This window comes from Cervus canadensis, chromosome 7 (genome assembly GCF_019320065.1).
Source record: "Cervus canadensis isolate Bull #8, Minnesota chromosome 7, ASM1932006v1, whole genome shotgun sequence".
In the NCBI taxonomy this organism is placed as follows: Eukaryota; Metazoa; Chordata; class Mammalia; order Artiodactyla; family Cervidae; genus Cervus; species Cervus canadensis.
Window position 1 is genome coordinate 47,194,520 of NC_057392.1, and position 6,232 is coordinate 47,200,751.

At 46.3% G+C, this 6,232-nt stretch overlaps 1 protein-coding gene across 1 annotated transcript in view; it reads right to left on the minus strand.

Annotated features, from left to right (window-relative positions):
* Positions 1–6,232, minus strand: part of TFRC (transferrin receptor) — a 137,286-nt gene that overhangs the window by 107,152 nt on the left and 23,902 nt on the right. The window lies entirely within an intron of this gene.

Below are 6,232 nucleotides of genomic sequence, written 5' to 3' on the forward strand. Positions count from 1 at the left end.
GAGCCTGGTGCTTGGAGTCAGACAGACATGAAACCAAATTTCAGTTCTGCCACTTACGTGATCTTCATTTAAACCTCTCTATCCCTGAGTTTCCTCCATTGTCAAATAGTGATAATATCTACCTCAACCCCTGGTTGAGGAACTATGATCCTGCAAACTGCAAGGCATGACAAATCAAAAAGTCTTACTAGAGTGGGAGAGTGGGCTCTTAATATAATGACTGGTGTAATTATAAAAAGGGGGAAATTTGGACACAGAGCCACACACACATGGAGACTGCAGGAAGACTGGAGTTCTGTTGCCATCAGTCAGGTCAGTCAAAGAACAACCAGATGCTCAGAGAAAGGCCTGGAACAGATCCATCCCCCAGCAGCTTCACAGGGAGCATGACCCTACCAACACCTTGATCTTGAACTTCTAGCCTCCAAACTGTGAAAGAATATATTTGTTGTTTAAGCCACCCTGTCTGTGGTACCTTTTTGTGGCAGTCCCAGGAAATGAATATGTCATTTAACAATATATTCTTGAAATTTACTTGTTAATGAATGAAGCTGAGGTTTATTCATTTCTCTGCCATGTTCTGTTACATGACATAACACCATGTATCCATTTTCCTTTTTTTTTTTATTTTTTTTTTCCTTTTTTTTTTTTTATTTTTTTTTTTTTTTTTTCCATTTTACTTTGAAAAGCTAAAATACTGGCAACCCACTCCAGTATTCTTGCCTGGAGAATCCCATGGACAGCTGGCAGGCTACAGTCCATAGGGTCGCTCAGAGTCAGACACTACTGACTGAAGTGACTTAGCACACATAGACATGGTTCACTTACAAGTTTATTTGATCTGGCAAATGCTGCTGCCCTGAAGCTCCTGCATGTTGGACCCTTCAGGGAAGTGCTGTTTGGGTCTAGAGGGCAGATGCAAGTTTTGATTGGGTAGCAACAATCAGAGCAACAATATACTCAGCAAGATAACCCTAACTGCTATCCCCTGTGTCAATATGGCAGATGTAAAATGATACTTCCTGGTGTCTTCAATTTGCATTTTCCTGATTCCTAACAAAGTTGGGCATCTTTCTGTGTTTACTGACAATGTCTCTTGCAAAACACCTGGTAGTACTTTGTCTTTTTCTTATTTATTTCTAGGAGCTTTTGATGTACTCTGGACTCTAACCCTATACTGTATTGGCTGTGTGTTCCCAGTATCTTCTGTTTTGCACTTTTTCACTTTATTTATAGCATCTTTTAAGGAAGAGAAATTTTCCTTTTTTTTTCCCTCTTAAGTGGACTTAATTTTTTAGGGCAGTTTTAGGCTCACAGCTAAATTACAGAACAGAAAATACAGAGAATTTCCAATGCACTGCCGGACCCCACACAGGCACAGCTATCTACTGCCAACATCTCCTGCCAGAACGGTACGTTTGTTACAACTGATGTACCTATGCTGACACATCAGCTTTTCATGTTAATGTAGCGGAATTTATTGGTCTTCTTCTTAACAGTTAGTGCTTTCAAGAAATTCTTTGTACCCCCAAGGTCACAGAGACAGACTCTGATACACCCTTCTTAAAGGTGCATATTCTGCCTGTCATGTCGTGAATGGACCTGGAATTGATTTTTGAAGCTGCCGTGTAGCAGGAATCTAAAGTGGGCGGCAGCACCTGCCCAGCTGTTCTCACGGGGTTACTGTGAAGATCAGAGGAGAAAGTATGTGTGAAAGGGCACGGACAACCGTCCAACAAGGGGTACAGATCTGGGTGCCTTGGACACTTAATTTGATATAGAATGAGAAAGCTATTTAAGAGAAGGTTGTTTCAGCTCTTGATTTGCTAATAAATTTGGTTGCATGTTAGGCTGCCGATAGACCAGGCAGAAACAAAACCTCCTCTCCTCTTCTGAGGCTAGAGGCCATGTGTGGGCTTTCCAAGAAAGTAAGTTCCAGTAAAACCGCTGAGGTTGGTCTCCCGCTGTCCCCCCACCCACACTGCACACTCCCTCAGTCACCTGACATTAACAAATGTGATTGTCAAGGCAGATCTGAGTCATAGAGAGATTAAATTATACCAGAAATCTGCTCAACAAAGTGCATGAGTAACGAGATTCAGAAAGATGTCTGTCTAAAGCAGCAAAAAAAAAAAGTGTGGGTGCTTTCCAGAGAGCTTGCGGTATCCCCTCAAAGATGACTCCATCTGAGTTTCTGCTCCACTTTGAATGGCAAAAATTGCTAAGAAAGCACCTGTGACATCTGAGACCAGGAACCCCAGCAACTTTCCTGGACAGGAGATAAGTGAGCTCCAGGAGGAGGTGGGCCAACTTCAGGGAACTGGGAGATTCAGATCCAAGGAGGCAGGTCTGCAGGGCTGGTTAGAGGCAGAGGGCTAAGAGCCCAGGGAGGTAGGGAATAGACCCAGTGGGAGGCCACGCTGCTGGAGGAAGCTGACAAAATCAAAAGCACACTTTGACCTCAGAAGGTGGCATTGTTCGTGCTCCTTGAAGCACACCACGACTGAGAGCCAGGGTTTAGGCAAACCTGGGCCAGGTGCCTGCTACCCAGGCCTGTGACACTGGCCTTGTAACAGGGAAGAAAACATCTGACTCCATAGTGGATCCTTTAATCTTTGTATTCCACTGCTTTTGCTACAAGTTAAGAGAATGTTGCCTACAGCCTGAAAGATACAGAAAAGCCCATTCTCAAGGCTCTGATCTTTAAAAATATAACACTTTTCCATTCTTATAGAGATCAAAAGATGGAGAACAGAGGATAACTTCCGGTCTTGTTGAAGGTTTATAGGAACACTGTGACCAAACCTGCCTGGACAGCAGCAAGAACAAAGGATTCCTTCATCAAGTTTGCAACAACCAGTCACACCCCCTCTGCTTTTTAGTAACAACAGGAGGCCTGAATTCTAATTCGTGGAGGATGGTTCTTTGAGACACTAGTCCACCATCTCCTGTCTGCTGGCTTTTCGAATAAAGTTGCTATTGCTTGCCCCAGCAACTCATCTATTAATTGGCTTGTGCCCTGAGCAGTACAGCTTTGACAAAGTAACAGCCTCACAGGGAGGGGACTGGAGGAAGGAGAGAGATAAAAAGTCCTGGGGGAATTGTTTGGGGGTGACAGGTACATTCAGCATCTTGATTGTGGTGGCATTCCACAGATGTACACGTGTCAAAACTCACCAGACTGTACAATTTAAATATGTCCAGTCTGTGTGCGCTCAGTCCCTCAGTCTTGTCCAGCTCTTTGCGACCTTTTGGACTGTAGCCCGCCACGTTCCTCTGTCCATCAGCTTTGCAAGAATACTGGAGTGGGTTGCCATTTCCTTCTCCAGAGGATATTCCCAACCCAGGGATCAAACCTGTGTCTCAGGTGTCTCCTGCATTTCAGGCAGATTCTTTACCTGCTGCACCATAGGGGAAGCTATGTCCAGTTTAGTCATTTTTATCTCCATAAAGCTGTTAAAAATTACCAAAGAGCATGTTGGAGATTTTTGTTACATTGGTATGTTGACAGAAGAAAGACTGGAGTGATGTTTCCCCCATATGTTAACAGGGTTGCAGGATGAGAGATAATTTCAATTTTCTTTATGTTTTTCTATATGTTAAAAAAAATATCCAAACTAGATATGTCTTACTTTTGTAGTCAAGGGAAAAAAGTGTTCACTTAAAAATAAGGACAATCTTTGGGACTTCCCTAGTGGTCCAGTAGCTAAGACTCTGAGCTGCTGATGAAGGGGGCCCAGGTTCGATCCCTGGTCAGGGAACCAGATCCCACATGCTGCAACTAAGAGTTCTTATGCCACAACTGAAAGATCCCGCATGCTGCAACTAAGACCCAGCACAGCCAAGTAAATAAATAAATATTAAAAAACAACAACAACAACCAGCAGTCTCTAAGTCACTGCGATCTTGTGAAGACAGGCAGCAGTGGAGCCAGGGTGTCAGATACTCCAAGCATTGAGGCTGCAGTACCTGAGGGAACTAGCTTCGGACAGAACAAGCCAACCTTGGGTCACATCTCAGCTCTGCCACTTGTTGGCTGAGTGGCCTTGAGCTAGGTACCTCACCATCTGGCGCTTCAGTTTCCCCAATTACAACATGATTGTAGAAGCCTCTGAAGGTGGTTGAGAGGTTCAGTGAGGTCATAGCTGTATTCCTACAGGACGTGGAGACTGGGCAACAAGTAGCTGCTGTTCCCTCCCTGTCCTAACTCAAGGTATTAAACAGAACTGACTTAAGAAAAGGTTTGTTTAAATAAAGAGAATTGAGTAATCTCTGAAACAGAAATTCAGTTCTGGAATTGAAAGTTTTTTGAGGTTTCTTTTACCCAGTACCAGAAATATTTCTCTCTCCACCAACAGTAACCACCACTGAACCCACCTCCCATCACCGCCAACCATCCTGATTCCTCTGCACCAGCCCCTCCCTGCCTCTCTCTCTCCTTCCCTGATGCTCTGCGGTGAAATCGCCGGAGCCTGCTTCTCCAGCAGCTGCTTTTGGTGAGTAGAGACCATACTTTACTTTTCTCTTCTCTCGTGTGTCTTTTCTGCAGACCTGGGTGTAGCCACCGGTGCCCCCACCCCGTCCCCCATGCCCAGCCCAATTTTTGACTTGGCCTTCCCTTCGGTGGTCTGGATGTGTCCTTAACTGCCTTAGTCTGGTTCCCTGGGCAGCTGACTCTGCTTCCCTGAACCTCCATTCCCTCATCTGTCTACTGGCACTGATTATTCCTCCCTCACCTGGCTTGCGAGGGAACGTGTTTTGTGACTTGTGCATGAAGCCTCACACAACACATGTGAGACCAAATTTTTTTCAGTCCCAGGGAAGAGGAAACCCCCTCTGACACCTCACCCTCCTCCCAAGGCTGGGCTCCAGCCCCTGAGGACGTCACGTACTTCACTGTGACCACCTTTCTATGGTCAGTCCTCTTCAAGTGGCTGACTAAAAGGGTTGCCTGCCATTTCAGTTAACAACCGGTGCTGCCCACCATGAAGCCATCAGTCACGGCAGCCTCTCCACCAGTATGCTCCGAGGAAAATTTGTCATGGAAACAAAAGAATACAGGCCCGAGATAGATAAGATACATATCAAAGGAGTAATTTCGATGAGCCTAGATTCCTGCATCTTCCTACACCCAGAAACGCACTAAAATCATTAACTCAAGGTGTCTGCTTTTTATGATTAGCAGCAATTATTTAATGTTTGACTACTTTTTTCTCAGCAAAAAGTGAAAAGAAAGTGAAGTCGCTCAGTCGTGTTTGACCCCATGGACTGTAGCCTACCAGGGACAGTGTCGGTGTGTCTATGTATCACTCATGGTGTGTGTGTGTGTGTGTGTGTGTGTGTGTGTGTGTGTGTGTGTGTGTGTGTGTGTCGGTGTGTCGGTGTGTCTATGTATCACTCATGGTGTGTGTGTGTGTGTGTGTGTGTGTGTGTGTGTGTGTGTGTGTGTGTGTGTGTGTGTGTGTGTGTGTGTGGACAGTGTCGGTGTGTCTATGTATCACTCATGGTGTGTGTGTGTGTGTGTGTTGGAGGAGGGGGATGGCTGTGACAGGGACTGTTTCTGTGTGTCTGGGTGGGTGGGGATGCATTTGCAAAGTTTACACCTTTCCTCTGACTTAAACCCTACCACCAGGTTGTGTGTTACAGGCCTGTTGGAGGGCAATTCCAGCCTGATCAGTGGTTAAGAGAACCTCAGGAGGTGAGTTACTGCTCCTCCTCCATGCGCTGGGTCCCTCTGGGGCCCAGCCTGGCATGCCTCTGCCTGCCTTTTGTCTCTGCCAGGTTCTCCTTCTCACCATCTCCACCCCCCACCCCCAATCAGTCTCACTATCTGCCCCGCCATAGGCAAGAGGTCAGCCAGTCTGAAGCAACCAACCGTCTCTGGTCCGAGGACAGGCCCCTTCCTGGCACAGTTCACCATCGGAGAGGACAGGTGAGCTCTGAATCGCCCTCCCAGGGCCCCACTGGCCCCTGCTTCAGTGGTCTGGTGGGAAGCCCTCTCTCCAGGCCACACCTCCCCACTGAGGATGGGCCATGGTCATTGTTTAGCTCCTCCACTCCCTCACTGAGTGACCTTGGGCAACTCACCTAACCTCTCTGTGACTGTTTCCGCCCTCTGAAAAACAAGACAATAACACCTACTCACAGGATTGCCGGGAGCACTGAATGGGAAAACAGTGTTTCCCAAACTTCAGTCATTCAACTTCCAGTCACAACTTTTACCACATCTGCC